The 18,597-nt window shown below is 39.0% G+C and overlaps 1 pseudogene; it reads left to right on the top strand.

Annotated features, from left to right (window-relative positions):
* Nucleotides 1–2,358: 2,358 nt before the first annotated feature.
* On the top strand, nt 2,359–16,733 carry LOC142257281 (C3a anaphylatoxin chemotactic receptor-like; annotated as a pseudogene).
* The last annotated feature ends 1,864 nt before the right edge of the window (nt 16,734–18,597 follow it).

Below are 18,597 nucleotides of genomic sequence, written 5' to 3'. Positions count from 1 at the left end.
AGGAGTTACACCTGCAATGTGAGAGCCTAACGTCTTATGTTGTTTCCCTGCAGAAGAGACTAACTGAAACCCACCAAAGGGTCTACTCTTCTCTACCTGATCCTGATGCCGTTCCAGGAACCCACTCTCTAAAGCCTGGTGACCGGGTCTACCTAAAGAAGCATGTGAAAAAGACCCTTGAGCCATGATTCGAAGGGCCTTTGACTGTCCAGCTGACCACTCCAACCTCCGTCAAACTTGAGGGGAGATCGACATGGGTCCATGCCAGCCACTGCAAGAAGGCCTGATACTGCTAAGTATTTCTATGTGTACTCCCTTTTTGTGGCCTTCTATACCACGGCAGAATTCATTTGAGACCCATCATGAAGTGTTAGCTAAAAAACTTGAGATCACAGACTGCTGGATATGTACACACGCACCTGTGACAGCCTCTTCCATGCCATACTTAGCCATACCAGTCCCAATAAACGAAGTGTTTCAATGGGGAGGCTGTTACAACAGACTATCAGTGTTCCAAGTGTTACTCTGTTTACTAGTTGCTTATGTAGTGTTCAAGTTGCTAATTGCTTTGTTTTCCCGCTGCTTGAAGCAATGTAGATACAATGATTATTCAGCACCCGTATGAAATCACTAATATGCCTTTTTTCTCTTCTCTACTCTTTCCTCTAGAAATCACCTTGGCGTATCATGATGAGACTCCTATCGAGAGGCATGCAGGCAGTCCTGGGTGACGGATGTGAGACGACACTCCCTGAGCAAACCCACGGCTCAGAAAGTATCTGGAGGCTAGCATGCTTTCTCTATAGTCCACAGCTTCTCAATGGCCCCCTGTCCATCAATCACGCCAATAGGGGGGATTGTGAGGAAAGAGTTAACCTTTTTCACTGACTTAGAAAATAATAGAAATTCATTCTCCCTGGCAAGACCGAACCAGACTTATTTGCGTAATAAACTGTGAGACCAACCTCAAGGACGCAAAATGTTTTGACTTAGAGACGACTGAAAAACATCTTGTTATTGGAGTATAAGTCATTATATTAATTTCTCTTGCTGGGAATATGTAATTCACGCCTTTAATGAATATGTATGTTGCATAGTTACGCCCTAATCAACTTTGTATAACTTTGTAATGTAAACAATACCAATACACTTTCTATTCGGAGCTGCACATCTCCAGTCTTATGTATAAAACGGCGTCCGCTTGTTTTCATTGAGACGGAGTAGCAGAGGGGGGGGTCACTGGTACCCTCTCTGCATTCGGACATCGCTGGCAACAGCTGTGACCGTTAGTGTTAACCTAACACTTGCTTTCATCACTAAAATGAATTGTGGATCACTTCTTCTCTGTCCACACAACATGCCCCTCACCAAAGGTGAGTCTAGCCTTGTGACTCTTTCTGCTAATGAGAGATTTGGTCACTACAGAATCGGCTTTTGGTCCAAATGCCCTTAAATGTTGTGACACTGTATGACAAGACAGAGCCTTACCCTGTCCAGTGCTGAATTGCTGAGCAATTCTAGCTGCAGTGTTGAAATGATTACCCATGGAGATTCTCCACATTATCCTGTCCTTGCTTGCATTTGTCTTTCAAGGGAGACCAGACTTCTTGGGGGACTAGAAAGCATTTGTGATGTTATAAAGATGAAATATTCTCAAAATCACAGACTTTCTCTTGCTATGGCTGATAGGGTCACCCCTTTGGCCTTCATCTAGACAACCTGCTGCTGAAGGGTTTCAGTCACTTAGGAATGGCACACTATATTTGCAAAGTCAGTGCAAACTGGAAAGTTAGGAGCCAGTTACATAGGGTTTGTCGGATAATTAAAGAATTAGCACCAAGAGCCAGATTAACAACAATAACTTGCAGATATCTGAAAGTATTCCCTAATTTTGATCAGTGTTCTTTTCCACTTATCTGATTTACATTTAATATTATGGGCTTTACAATAAATACAACTTATGAAATAAGCGGAAAATTCTGCTGGTTTCCTCATGTTAGGATATAATCACATAGGACGACACAATGACCGCAACATTTAGGCTATAGTGTGTTGTTTTCTCATTTTCATCTTCAGTGTATGTCTAATACCTAACTAAATACATTAATATTTACATGATTTTATCACTAAATTCAACAGGAACAAACACTTTTGTATTGAAGTTTTCTCATAATGGACTCAAAGCGCAGATAATTATATGAGTCAAGAAAAAGCATTAAAAATGATATGTATAAAATATGTATAAACCAAAAAATCCCAATATTTTAATAACAACTAAATAAATAATATAATCAACAATTATTTTCTACTTTGATAATTATTTGAACTTAGTGGAAGTGTCAGATGGATTGGGAAGTGGAGGAGTGAATATATATATATATACAGTATATACAGGAGTAATGCTGGTTTTAGACAAAGGATCCGCTGCTCTCACTGATTAAAGAGAAAGCATCCTGGAGGAGAAGGAAGGAAGGTAATGAAATCTATCTATCTATCTATCTATCTATCGATCTATCTATCATTTAGTTTTCTTATTAGATTTCTTTTTATTACAAAACAGCAAGATATTATACCAGTATTGTGCTACTTATCGGACTTCTTACAGTGAATTTGGTCATGTTTTACTTTTCATTATTTTCAGAGAGTACCACGACCCTATAATCAGTGTGTGGAGAGGATTGTGCGGACAGATTCCCTTTCAGGCGTCTCCAGGTAGATATTGAGATGACGGGTTTGGGTGTTATGTCTCGTGTGATGAGTGATAATGATATAACTGTAGTAAATCATTCCACAGCAGAACATGACGTCTTTATCAGTGGTGGATCCAACTCTCTTTGGAGACATATTTGTGGCAATGAAATAGGAAACTGTGGCAAATTGTCCCTGCACTGGCATATAGGATAATAAAATATTAAAGATAATTAATTAATTACTTAATTAATTAATATGTATATTTTCTTATTTTGCTCAATGCCAATATTCCTGGATGCTGTCAAACACAAAGTACTATACAGCGTGCCACTCATCTTATCCAGCCGGCTTTATAATTTCCTCCATAATATTGTATAAGGTGGAGATAAATGTGATTAATGTATTACAATATTTCCCAGTCGTCATCCTCTGCCGTTTCCAGCGCTGCTCCAGTCTACTCCACCATCATGTGACCGCAGTTCTGTACTGCTGGATCACTCAGCATCTTCTTGTGGAGCGGAGGGCACTTTTTCAGTATTAGTTTATGGGACTCAGAACAAGACAAAGAAAGGAAAGCTGGAAACATCAAAAGGCGGTGACTGGTCAGTGATGTAATATACTCTCTACACTCATTACTATATAACTGATTGCTAACAAGTTGGTCAATAAATTAGTAAAATAAACACTGTAGTGATCCTTTAAAGGGAACCTGTTACCAGATTTTGACATTCTCAACTAAAACTAGCACCTTAAGCAGCGTCTGTGCTGCATTCTATAAAGGTTCAAATTTCCCCCTTACCCCCCTGTAGCACCTCAAAATTACCTTCATAAAATCTCCCGCTCTGTAAGTAAATTGCCTAGACCAGTCCTATGGGCATCCTAATCCGTGCCTCCTGTCTCTCCTTTCCCCATACTTCTACGCTGATTGACGTGGATGATGCCTAAGACGCCATCCACGTAGGTCGGCAAAATCTCCATATTCTCGTCTCGCGCAGGTGCACTTTATTCTGCCCTTGTGGGCAGACCCAAAAACATAGGTGCGCCTCCGTGAACTGTGGACTTCTCTGTACAGGCGCGAGATTTTCCCTGGTTATGTTGATGACATCACCCGCTTGATTCATATTTATAGGGAAAATCTCGTGCCTATCCTAGCTCACAATAGAGAAGAGTAATGTGCGCCTGCGCGAGAGTCGGGAATATGGAGATTTTGCCCACCTACATGGATAACGTCCTAGATAGCATCCATGTCAATGAGCACAGAAAGATGGTGAAAGAAGGGTCAGGAGACATAAATTAGGACACCCATAGGACCAGACAACTTATACACAGGGCAGAATATTTTATAAAAGTTTTGTGGTGGCTACAGGGGAGGTCAGGGGGTAATGTGCATTGTTATTCAATGCAGCACCGTCGCTGCTTAAGGTGCAAAATCTGGTGACAGCTTCCTTTTAATAAAATGACAGAACTTCTACTGCACAAACACGATGATTTCATGATATGATATGTATTATTATTATTATTGTTATTTTTTTTTCTCTTTCTTGTAGGTAAATCCTCAGGATGGACCCTAGTGATGATAATCTGACCACATATAATACATCTCTAGACAAAAATGACAGGTAAGTTTATATTCCTAATTCTTTATTTCTCTGAGATATCAGTGCAGACTCCATTCACATCTATATCCGAGCCTCCGCCCCGATTACATCAATATTCATAGAGATAAATCAGCTCCACCTGCAGCGCCATTATTCCTACCACAATGATGGAAACTCTGGATAACCCACCAAACCCCTCTACACGTCAGTGTCGTCCATCAGGCGTCAGTGGTGTCTGTAATGCAGAGAATTGGGCTCTACATTATATAATAACACAGATGTGACTGTTGCAGTGTAACAGGGTGAAAGACTTACATATAGTGGAGTATATCTGTGCTATGATTTGAATGGCCACCGGGTGTCACTATAGAGCATGACTGTGCACAGTTGATTTTTAAATAGTGTGGCAGTTGGGGAAAAAAAACTATGTGCGTGTGCTGGAGCTGTTAAGGAGAAGGAGAGTGTGGTCCTGTGGTCTCGGTTGCTTTCTTTTGAGAAAAGGGAATGACTGCTGATCTGTCTCCAAAGTAGGATTTTTATTGCTCCGTCATAAAGGAGATGCTGAACTAAGGAATTAAGTGTTTAGATTGAGGTTTAAATAAACAGGAAGCAGAGTGAATATTGCGAGGAGAAAGAGAGATCCGCCATCTTCGGATAACAGTCTGGCCTCCAAAGAGAGATCCGCCATCTTGGGATAACAGTCTGGCCTCCAAAGAGAGATCCACCATCTTGGGATAACAAACTGGCCTCCTGCAAATTAACCCTGAGTGCTGTATCTGTGTGGCAAAAGATATCGAAAGAAGTCTGTGAGTTATAAGTATTGAGAGACCGGTCAATGTGTGTTAATAGATATAGATAGGGACAGTTAGTTAGACTAAAGTCTCCTTAAAAAAAGACTATTGTTAAAAAGTTGTTTACAGAGAAAGGACTGTGCTAACTGAAGACGTTTTGCATTAATCCAGAAGGTATATAAAGTGAAACTGTGTTTTACTCACGGCAGAGGACTAAAATTGTTTTCTTTCTAATTCCTCCCACTGCCGGGAGGCAGCGAAAGATAAAGTGATTACATAAAAGTATGAATATATATATTTATATATATAGTGTTAAGTGTTTTCTGCAGAGGGACTTAAGGGGAGAATTGGCTGGGTACCCTATGTAAACTGTGTGGTGGTTGTAAGATTGTACTCTTGGAGAGACCGCGTACCACAACTCATAGTAGCCCATTCCGGGTAAACCCCATTAATATTTAAGGGAGGGAGTAGATAGCCAGAGAATATGGTCCTCACCCTCCCTACGGGCCGGTACTTGATGTTTCTCTGAGCTGCATAGATTGTTAACTGTATTGTTCGGGCTGTTGTGGCCTATAAGCTGTAAGGAGTTGTGATTATTCATCTTAATTGAAAAACATAAAGCAAAACTGTTATTTATCATCATTGCGTCACTGCGTCCTCCATAGCACCACCGTATCTATCTACCTACAACACTGACATTCGGGTGTTGCAGTCGGACATAGACTCTCTTACTGGGTTCAGTTATTGGAAGTCACAAGGGTACAGCACAAATTTTTTTATCAAAAGATCCTATAGAAATCAGCAGACATGTCCAGATCTGCTCTATCCACACCTGAACAAGTCCATCACATCTGAGTATGTCCTTCCTAAGGGGCTTTAGATTTCCTCTTTTTTAGGGGTTGTCTGGTTAAAATAAAAATAAGGGAGACCTGTCAATCATCTGTAGCTGCTCTGCCGGCCAGGGGGCAGCTCTGGACTAAACGCGTCCCAATCTATGGTCTTGTAACTAGACTTTATCTGAAATGTCGGAGAGGCTCAGAAAAAGATATACCTGTCTGTATTTATACAGCCGGCTGTGCTCTACTGCCCGTGGTTTGTGCAGCATGAATCCCCTGACAGGTTCCCAGTATGACCATAGAATAACTACATTTTAGGGAAAGTTAAGGATGGAAATATCTGTGAGTACGAGCCATTGTATATCACTTTGATCTCTGGATATAAGGTCATAGGCATTGCAGCTTCACCCCATAAACACACTGAATAGCCATTGTAAATTACATTCTCTACTTGGCTTCTTTTCTATGTAAGCCTTCATCTGGTTCATTGAGGATTAGGGTTATTATGGAAATCCCGTTATTGGGTTTCTTGCAGCCTATCAGCATTTTTTAATCATTTATAATTTGTTGTCAGTTTTTTGCTTCTTGTTAATGTAGAATCATATATTGTGTTGCACTCGGTCCTATGTGTATACTTTCTATTCTCTGCTTAGTGGTAATATAAAGTGTCAGCTCCGCTGGGGCAGGGTTAGGGCCGGCGGCTGCTTCAGCATCACTGTACCGTGTATCACATCCCCTGCGGTCTCAGCACAGCCGCACATTACAGATTGTGATGAGACCACAAGGGATTGTATTAATGGTACAGTGCAACTGAGGCACCTGGAGGACATGCAGCCCAAAAAGTAACTAGAAGACCAGCCTGGGAGGCATCTCTCCTTCTACCCCCAACACCCCTTGCTAAGGTGACCCCCTGCAAGGTACAGTGCTGGGCAAATTAATTGTGACAAAGCAAAAAAACATATTTTTAAATATTTCATAAAATGTTATAATGCACTGTTACATACCCATTTTAGTAATAAATTAGTTTGTCCTCCTTTAGCAGATATGAGATTTTCAATGCATTTTGGCATTAATTCTACCAAGTTGTTACATAAATTCTTCAATTCTTCATCATGGAACCACACTTGTAAGGCGCTGTTTATCATGTGTTTTTTAGTTGTACAGTCCATTTTGCCAAGAAGTCTCTTCACAATGCTCCACAAATTTTCTATAGGATTTAACCCCTTCACGACCAATCAATTTTTCGCTTTCCATTGTTTTTTTTCCGCCATTCTTCTTCTGAGAGACGTAACTTTTTTATTTTTCAGTCAATATGGTCATGTGAGAGCTCATTATTTGCAGAACGAGCTGTACTTTTTAATGAAACAATAATTTTTACCATATAGTGTACTTGAAAACAGCAAACAAAATTCCAAATGCAGAGAAAAATTGCAAAAAAGTGCACTAGCACTATTGTTTTTGAGATACTTCATTCACTGTGTTCACTATATGGTAAAATTGATGTGTGAGTGTGATGCCTCAGGACAGTGCGAGTTTGTAGACAGCAAACATGTATAGGTTTACTTTCATATAAGGGGTTAAAATAAAAATCAGAAGTTTGTCCGAAAAAAGTGGCGTACATTTTACGCCATATTCCGTGACCCGTAGCATTCTCATTTTTCTGTATCTGGGGCTCAGTGACAGCTTATTTTTGCATCTTGAGCTGACATTTTTAAATGTACCATTTCTGCGCAGATGCTACGTTTTGATCGCCTGTTATTGCATTTTGCGCAAAAGTTGTGGCGACATAAAAATGTCCTTTTGGCGTTTGGAATTTTTTTGACGCTACGCCGTTTACTGATCAGATTAATTGATTTTATATTTTGATAGATCAGGCATTTCTGAACGTGTGATACTAAATGTGTGTATATTTTTAATTTTTTTAACCCTTTAATTTTCAATGGGCGAAAGGGGGGTGATTTAAACTTTTAGGTTTTTTGGGTTTTTTTCAATTTTTTAAAACTTTTTTTTACTTTTTTATTTTATTTTACTAGTCCCCCTAGGGGGCTATAGCGATTAATAATCCGATCGCTCTTCCCTATATGCTGATCACAGCTACACAGCTGTAAACAGCAGATACACTCTCTTTCTGCTTCACTGGGCTGCGGGTCGAGTAATACTAAAAGTAATTCATGGCAGGTACAGGAGTCATCACATTACCCTGTGCTACCATTACAACTACCTGAAGTCACATGATCACATCACGTGACTTCTAGTATCGGGCGGTGAGTAAAAGTTTACTGCGATCGCGATTATATTGACGCTGTCACATATTGACAGCGCCATTTAAGGGGTTAAACGGCACGAGCAGATAACGATTCTGCTCGTGCCTAGCAGGCACATATGTCAGCTGTGAAAATCAGCTGAAATGTGCGCCAATCGTGGCATGCTGCCAGCAGCAGGCCGCAGGCAGTAACATTAAGACTGCTAGGATGTAATATTACTGCCCGCGGTCGTTAAGGGGTTAAGTCTGGTGAATTGCCAGGGCAGCACTTTTAGTTTATTTTCTTCTAGGAATTTCTTCACACACTTGGAATTGTTGGATGGAGCCAAATCTTGTTGGAATGTCCTTTCAAATTTACGCATGAATGGCAGAATAAAACGTTTTAAAATGTCTATGTGTTTGGATGAATTCATCATACCATCAACAGGAAATAGGCTCCCTGCACCATCAGCTGTGAAAAAGCCCCAAAACATCTGTTTTTGAGGGTGTTTTACAGTTTGTTGAATATGATCAGCTCGCAATGGTTCATTTTTGCTTCTTCTAAAAACATTTGCTCTGTACCCTTGAACAAAAAGATGGGCTTCATCACTGAAAATTACCTTTTTCCACTGGCTAGTTGTACAAGATTTATATCTTTTTGCCCATTCAAGTCGTTTTGACTTCACTGGAGATGTCAGAAGTTGTTTCTTTAATGGCTTTGTTGCCTTCCGACCAATTTCCAGAAGTCTGCGCCAAACAGTCAAATCGCTAATATCAATACCTGCAGCGAACAAGTCTCTTTGGAGGTCTTTACTTGTTTTTCTTGCATTAATTTTACTATTTCTGATAAGTGTTTTATCAGTTCTTGGTGTCGTTTTCCTTTTTATTCCACATTTCCCTTTTCATTTTGCAGAAAACGATCCAGTTTCATTGTGTGTGCAAATTATTCTTGAAACAGTAGCTTTTCCAATACCAACGGTGGAAGCGATTTCTCTGACAGTCAGACTTGGATGTGCATTAAGGGAAATAATTCTAGACCTCTTCCATGGAGTAACATCCATTTTTACTGGCACAAATCACACTGAGAGATAAACTACACTAAACCACTCATCACAGAAACAAGCTCTCAACTGAAGCTGAGGAGGCAGCTAGCTGTTATTTTCTTACTAAAACCAGTCAAACCACATTTTATTACTCAAGGTTTAAAACTCACACCTTTTTAAAGTAGTTAAAACTGTTTTGAATCACTGACTGGTAACCAATAGGGATGATCGAATACCCTAATATTCGCTTCACCGAATATCCGGTGAATAGCTCGCCGCTATTCAAGTATTCGTGAATATTCGATGCCCAATGTAAGTCTATGGCAAACCTGAATAATTTCATTTTGGACCTAACGGTGAGCTGTGGTGACAGAGGAAGAGGCTGAAATGGATGGGAAAAGGCAGAAACAGTATGGGCATAGACTGTAGAAGGTGTCTGACTGCATTTCTGCCCCCTCCCGATCATCAAAGATGGCAGCCCACACACCACCGCGCCGCCCGCATTCACCCTCTTCCTCTGATTTATGTCGCATGTGCCATGACACATGCGACAGAAAACTCCTCCCCGGGTACCGCTAAGTCACCCCCATACCCCCCTGGTATTCCCCAGTGTTCCCCCGGTGTCTCTTACCTGCCGCAGTGTTGATCCCCCACAATCCCTCCTCCTTCACAACAAACGCTGGGCGCATGCGCAGAGAGCGGCTGTCAGCTCAGGTTTCTGCTTTGAGAATGGCTGTGGTGGCTGCATGCACACTGCTGCTGTGGACTCAAGGAGGGTAGGTGCAGATTCTTTGCACCCACACTCCTCACATGGAGGGTCTGTACTCCTAGAAAATGGGGATAGGGGATACGTTCCCTTAGCTTGCCCCCATATCCTAGAAGGTCCAGAGTCGTCGTGGGACTTCCAAAATGGATTACAGGGGACCTGATATTTTTTTTCCTTTACAATAAATTGGTGAAAAAGGGAATGTATTAAGGAGTATTTTTTCAAATGATTTTTTTTTGCCTATTTTTTTTCTATTTTTATTACTGACAGTTGGTGTTGTCGAGAATCTGTTAGATGCCATGACATCACAAACTGCAGGGCTTGATGTCAGGTGACATTACACATCTGGTATCAACCCCATTTATTACCCCATTTGTCACCGCACCAGGGCAACAGGATGAGCTGGGTAGGAACTCCAGGAATGGGGCGGCTGCGGCCTACTATTTTTAGGCTGAGAAGGGCCAATCACTGTGGACCTTCCCACCCTGAGAATACCAGACCACAGATGTCCGCTTTACCTTGGCTGGTGAACCAATTTGGAGGGAACCCCACTTTTTTTAATTATTTGTTTATAAATAATTATAAAAAAGAACCTGGGGACCTCCAAATTGGATCCCCAACTAAGGTAAAGCGGACAGCTGTTGTCTACAGGCTGTAGCCATCTGCTTTACTCTAGCTGGCTATCAAAAATGTTGGGACCCCACGTCGCTTTTTTTTAATTATTTATTTTTCTGGCTAAATACAAGGCTAGGCATCCTTTAGTGCCACTTGAAAGTCAATAAAGGGTTGTGGCCAGCTTAGAATATGCAGAGAGGTGAGACATTATATATGTGTTTGACAACGGTCTGCCTGTCTATCTATCTATCCATCTATCATTTTGTATCTATCTATCTATCTATCTATCTATCCCTTTATCTGTCTATCTATCCCTCTATCTATCTATCTATCTATCTATCTATCTATCCTTTTTATCTATCTATCTATCGATCCATCCATTATCTCTATATCTATTCATTATCTATATATCTATCTATCCATCTATCTATCTATCTATCTATCTATCTATCCATTATCTATATATCTATCATCTATCAGATAGATAGATAGATAGATAATTGGTAGATAGATAGCTAGATAGATAATGGATGGACAGATAGATAGATAATGGATAGATGTATAGATAATGGATGGAAGGATAGATAATGGATAGATAGATAGATAGATAGATAGATAATGGATAGATGGATAGATAATGGATAGATAGATATAGATAATTGATAGATAGATAGATAATAGATAGATAGATAGAGATTACAGCTTTTATTTGTGATGTATGTGTTCCCCCCCCCCCAACAGTATGTGTGATGGAGCTTGGATCTGACTTTTCGCAGGGTCACTGCCAGTCAGTGACGTCACTCTGAGTTGTGCTTTACAGCAGCACTGAAGTTCTCGCGAGCGGTAATGTGTTGACATCACTGACCTTGAGAAATGACCTGGAGTTACCCCTGCAGCATCGTTCCCGGAATGAGGCTGCATTGAGTATCGGGTCTCAGACGTTGCTGAATCAGTGTGGATTACGCCAGACCTGGATATTTGGGGGGGGTTAATAAAGTGGTGACAAAGGGACTTTTTTGGTGTTTTATTTCAATTAAAGGATTTTTTGGTGTTGTGTTTATTTACTTTACTTACAGATTAGTGATGGCATGTCATAAATGCTGCCATTACTAATCTTGGACTTAGTGACAGCTATGGGCTGCTATTAATTGCTTATTACCCAGTTTGCCACCCCATCACGGCAATCGAGAAGGGCCGGTGACATGCCGGGACTCTCGCATCTAATGAATGCGACATTGTTGGCACAGCAGTGAGCTGATATTCTCAGCTGCGGGAGGGGGGGGCATAACCATGGCCCTTGCCCTCCCCAGCCTGAGAATACCGGCCTGTTTCTGTGTGCTTACCTTGGCTGGGTATCACTTGGGGGGGACTGCACATAGTTTTTCTAAATTTTTTATTTATTTATTTATTTTACTAAACAATATGTGATTGGTTGCAGTGAGACAGCTGTCACTCAATTTGGGGGCGTGTCTGACTGCAACCAATCATAGTTGCCGGTGGGTGGGGGAAGCAGAGACTACGATATGGAATAATGAGCGGCCGGCATTTTCAAAAGCTGGAGAACCCACCACAGTGTGACAACCGTGCAGTGCCGCGCCCGTGATCAGTGAGTATGAAAGAGAGAGGGAGAGACCGGCTGACCAAAATAGCCGCTGGCTTATATAGCCCCTATGACACTTTGTGGCCAAGCTAATCACAGTAACACCACAACAAAGATGGCTGTGGCGTTATTGTGAGGGCAAGCAATGTCAGATGTGTTCATTGGCTGGAAAAAGGCGCCAGATAGTCAGAAATGAAAATGAAGGTATCGGAGCGAATACCATATTAGCCGTCGGATAACGAATACCTTGAATACCCTGTTATCCTTCGGATACCGAATAGTGGCGAATACATTCGCTCATCCCTAGTAACCAACTTACGATTTTACTTAAAAAATGGTTTCTCCCAATTAATTTGCAAAGCACTTTAGAGATATATAAAAGCATAAATTATTAGTTTTCTTAACATCTACCCTATCCTTTCTTCTCAGGTCTTCTTATGACGTCTACTACTTTTATTATTATTTTAGTATTATACAAAAGACATCAATTACATTATACAGCATTGTGTTTGCTCTCGGGATTATCGGTAATGGATTAGTCATCTGGATTGCCGGATTCAGGATGAAGAACACAGTCAGTGCCGTGTGGTTCCTCCACCTGGCCATCGCGGACTTCCTGTGCTGTGCGTCTCTGCCTCTGAGAATTGCTGAATGGGCTGCAGTTTTCTCACGCCCCCCGTATCCTGCACTTTGCATACTGAACATGTTTCTCTTTAATGTAAACATGACCTCCAGTGTTTTCCTCCTGACAGCCATGAGTATTGACCGCTGGGTGTCCGTCATGTGGCCATTCTGGGCCAAAGTTCATAGAACCTGTAATGTGGTGAGAATCTCTGCAGCGATCATCTGGGCGCTGAGCCTCATTGTAGCGGGTGTACTGTATTATGTGTCCAGATACCATTTAGGTGTGCTATATGAATGGTGTATATATAATGATTATATCATTCTTCATAACCAAGAGTACATTACGTCATGCAGCTGATCAGATTAGTTACAATATGTGTGATCCCTTTTCTCATCATCGTCACCTCTTATGTTACCATTTTCTACAAGATTAAAAAAAGTAAGAGATCCCAGAGATCTCAGAGATCCTCCAGGATCATCACCGCTGTTATATCGTGTTTCTTCATCTGCTGGTTTCCATATTACATCCTCCCACTGATAATCTTGTATTATCAAATATATAACCCTCTATTCTTTGTAATACAGACCATTGTTTCCAGCCTGGCTTGTCTTAACAGCTGCATGAATCCAATCATTTATGTATTTTTGGGACCGGGTTTCCGACAAGTTTTCTTCAGATCCATCCCCGCCAGGGTAGAAAGAGCCTTGAGAGAACATCCTAATGACCTGAGCAGAGAAGATACAGGAAATTCTCGCACTACTGATGTGTAATATATATCTCTGTTTTCTCCTGTATGTGAGACCTATTAACCCTTTGGAAACTCGGCCATTTTTCCACTTTTTTTCCTTCCTCCTCTCATTCATGAACCAGAACATTTTATTTCCCCGTCCTCACAACCTAATGAGGGATTGTTTTTTGTCGGAGACTTTCTCATTTTTAAATTTGTCCTCCATTTTACCACATAATGTGCTTAAAAACAGGTGAAAATAAATCTTAAGTGAAGTGAAATGGTTAAAAAAAATCTGTAATTCCTCCAGATTTCTTTGGGTTTAGCTTTTACTGTATTGTTACCCGGCAGTACTATTCACCTGGACATTAGTACATCTATGGTGATTACAGATGAGCAGATCGATCTACGGGGGATGGAGTTAGTGTCACATTTCCTGTAATTCACATGAGTTTAACCCCTTCACGGTCCTGTCTTTTCTTTCACTTTTTTTTTCCTCCCCTTCTTCCAAGAGCCATTCTTTTTTTATTTTTTCCATCAATATGGCCATATGATGGCTTGTTTTATATGGCAAGAGCTGTACTTTTGAATGACATCACTTAATTTACCATATACTGTAATGGAAAATGGGGGCAAAAAAATAGTGGTGAAAGAAGTGTAATTCCACAATAGTTTTTTTTTTATTATTATTTATCTTGTTCACTATATAATAAAGTTAATCAGGTTATGATTCCCCCAGTCAGTACAAGCTTGGAGATACCAAACATGTATAGATTTTTTTTATAGAATTTGTGAAGTATAGAAATTTGTCCTCTCTCCAAACATGGGGCATTTGTCGTTATTTTCTGAGAACAGTAACGTTCTTACTTTTCGGAATCTGGGGCTGTAATGACTTATTTTTTTAACCCTGATCTGATGCTACTTTTAAACCGGCATCAAAGACAGGGATATGACCTTGGACGCATCAGTACATACAAAGTCGTAAAGGGGTTAATGAGAGCAATCAAATAGTAGGAGGATATGAGTAATAGTCTGCTCTGCTGGTAATGGAATCAAGAAATATGGAGAAAGTATTCAGAATAGGATAATGCAGTTTCTTCTCCACGCGTTTCGATGGTTAAACAGCTTCTTCATCAGGTTCTCCTGATTCGATCCTAAATACGGTCTCTGGATTTCTTGATTTTATTACCAGCAGTGCAAATTAATACTCCAATCCTCTTACTATTTGGTTTCCATGGTGGGATTTCGCTACCAGAGCGTTCTGCAGCAAATGTCATACTTTGCCTCCTCAGTTGTGGGTTAGGCAACCCCAATAGGTGAGCAATTCCCTTACTCCTCCCCTGGATTAATGTCCACCGGATAAGACCCTATTGCTCTTTGTGTTCCCTTCTCTTAATGAGAACAATTTAATTTACATAAAATAATAATGAATAAAGTATTAAATAATCACAGAGAAACATCCCCCTTTAGTCCTGGAGAAGTAGTGGACAGCCGGAGGTCTCTGACGTTGTTCCAGATACGGTATTATTTCTTAACATGGATCCATGTATTTTATAAATTCTTCTTCTACCTTCAGTTCAGCTTTTAAGTCCAGCGTCGCCCAGTGTTTCCTCTGTGACCCTTTATAGATCCTCGTGAAATTGTTCCTCTTATTTTCCCCAAAACGCAATAAGTGATGGAAATGTTCAATTTACCCTAAAATACAATTATCAGCTCACCACACATAATACAAGGTTCACATCAAATTTTCTACCGACCTAATTGTTCTGACCTGGAGAATCCTGTTTTCAGGTCATATTTTGTTATATATCGATCACCGAAAAAAAAAAGAAAAATACCCCCAAAAATATTGAATATTATTTCTTTTACATCCCTTACATTTCTCTTCCTTTACATTAAATGCTACAATTAATGATGTTAGTCAATACTAAAACTCCTTCAACAAAATAAGAAAACCCTTCATTCACAAAAACAAGTTTCATTGATGGAAAAATAAAAAGTCCTGGCTTTTTGAAGAAGGAGAGAAAAAACAAAAACTCAAAGACATAAACTCCAATGTTCTTGATGGAGATAACAGATGTGACAATGTGTATTATGATTAGTTTTCAATTTCACAATTTTTAAGAAGGAAAAAGGTGACATTTTAATTTATTATTTAAAATAAAAATTGTTTATTTTATTCCTTTATTTTAGATTTCGCTAGATAATGTGATCCTGTGATGACTTATTCTTTGCACTGCGATCACATAGTATTACAGGATATTGGAGAAATCTCGGCCTCTTCTGAAGATCAAACAGTGACTGATCCTCTCAGGAGAAGCAATATGGCAGCGATGGCGAGTGACATCCCATAATCATGTCACCTGGGAAGATTCACTGCATCAAATGCCAAAGTCACACACCCCACATATGTATATATATATATATATATATATATATTGGTGTATAAATATATAAATATATGATAACTAATATATTTATGGATATAACATTCTGGATAAAGTCATGTTTCTTACAGAGGTAATATAATCTCAGACATTTATAATCAATCACAGGACAGAGCCCAAGTTCCCGCCTAGAAATGTGTGTAATAGGTAGAATGTGTCCTGTGCCCGGAGAATATTACTCCAGTGTATTCTTGTATCTTTCTATCACTGATGTCACTAATTACTAATAATCTTATATCTGTAACCTGAGCAGTATTTGCTGATATAGAAGTTACAGGAGTAAATGTGCGACGTATTTCACTCTGCTCCAATAATAACAATGTTATATCACAAAAAGAGGAATAATAATGGTCTCTCGCATTGTAGTAATGTGGCATTGTAATGTCTCTCTGGAGATTAATCTTATTCCTCACAGTTGTATTTCTTCTAGAGGTAATATCATCTCAGACATTTATACATTATTCACAGGACGGGGGACCCCAAATTCTAGTGTAGATGTTGGTCCGGAGGTCGGACGTATCCTGCACCATGAGAATATTGTAATCTTTTTGCTCTCGTGTTATAATGTTCTCCAATATATACTCTTATATCTCTGTAATCTGAAATGTATTTCAAAAATTGTCAAAAATAATATCATGAACAAATGTATCAAATGTATTAATAGTATGCAAATATAAAAGTGTTATAATAAATAAAGGTCAAAAATAAAATACATCAATAAATGTTAAAGTCTACTTTGTAACCAGACAGTGTGAGAATTATAAATATTTTTAATGTACTTATGTACCATTACACATTATGTTTTAAGAGATGTGATAATTAATAAAAATAAATGGATAAAGCAAAATTTTTTTTCTCCTATTCATATGAATTTTACCTGGAAATTTGATTTATTGAGAGTATATTCTCCGAGAGTGTAAAGTCCTTTATTACCGTATAAGGAAAGAGAATTCAAGTGGCGCTCACTAATGTAAAGAACATTCTTCACTTCTCAAACATTAAAATCCAGCAGAGGAAAGCTGTTTCGCTACACAATGAGCTTCATCAGGTTCTCACCTATTTTCTGGCATCGAGCATACTCCCTAAATAACTTACACCTACGACAGTGCAACAGGCCATTTCGATAATACAGTGATAGACATTACAAACTATGATGAATTCTCTTTTCATTGATGAAGCATCTTGACTACAAATGTGAAACGTACGTTGGGGTCTAATTCTGTTTGGAGCAAGTATGTCTGGCCTTCTGTCGAGTTCCTTTCTGAATTCGATGGGTAGGTCTCTTTTATATATATTTGCTGCTGCTATATACTTGAGATCGCCTATATACAAATATTGATGGAAATTGACTTATAACATATGCACACTCTATGGTGCTTTACCAAGAGGCAATTACAGCTGGCAGCATTTTATTGATAGATCTCTGCATTTACACTGTGATTATATGTACTGTATTATGGGACTCATAAAAACTGCCCAATTATAACTACTGATGTAAACAGTTTTATATAATACGCACACTTTACGGTGCCGCAGCAAGAGACAGTTGCAGTTGGTTGAGATTACAATCCACAAATAACAAGGACAGACACATCAACAGTTGCATAATATTATTATAATATGATATTATTCACACTGTATAATTGATCTTGATTAGGCATATTATGTATATGGCCAATTATACTATTACTCACTGCCCTGCTATTAATCAGCTTTTATTTATCTCCCAAGTATGAAGTATGTGTTTTATATTGTCTTTTATTGGCTTTTGATATCTTTTTATTGGCTTTTGTTATCTTTATTTAGTCATAATAGTGTAGTTCACAGTGTATAATATTATTTAATATAATATATATATTATAATATAATATTATTCACACCTTATAATTGATTTTGATTGGGCATATTATTTATATGAACATAGATTTCAATTATTTGATTTTCATTGAGCATATTAGGTATATGGCGAATTATACTATTACCCACTGCCCTGCTATTAATCAGCTTTTATAACTCCAGAGCCCATAGCATGTGTTTTATACTCTTTTTTTAAAAAATGAAAGACAGACACATTATAAGTCTAAAAAGGTTTATTAAAACCAAAAATCAATAACATTTTACAATGATTCAGTCACAGATCAATTCCATACAATTACAGAATATCATGGAGCATTACAACTCACATTTCACAACATTTCTGCTTATAGGATCAATTACCATGTTGTGTAAAGCTATACTGATGACCATACAATACTGTTTTAGAGTCTGGTTATCTCCCTTTGCTTATTTATTTATTTATTGGTCGAACTTATATGCCGCCCCTCTCCGAAGACTTGGCGCGGCTCACAACAACGTAAGTATACAACAACATATGATCCCTATCAGTATGTCTTTATCCTGCTTGTACCCATAACTAAAAGAGCAGACACATCAGTGGTTGCAAAGAGGTATACAGAATTGCTTATAAAGACGTCCTGCACTGCTTGAATGTTTATATAAAATGGAAATTACAAAATCAGCCACTATAATATAATTTTTTTTAAATTAGTAATAAAACATTGTAATATTTTACTGAATGGCATACCCCACGCTATATGGTATAAAATATAAACTCAT

The sequence above is a fragment of the Anomaloglossus baeobatrachus genome, chromosome 11, assembly GCF_048569485.1.
Source record: "Anomaloglossus baeobatrachus isolate aAnoBae1 chromosome 11, aAnoBae1.hap1, whole genome shotgun sequence".
Lineage (NCBI taxonomy): Eukaryota > Metazoa > Chordata > Amphibia > Anura > Aromobatidae > Anomaloglossus > Anomaloglossus baeobatrachus.
This window is presented reverse-complemented; position numbering and strand designations above follow the sequence as displayed.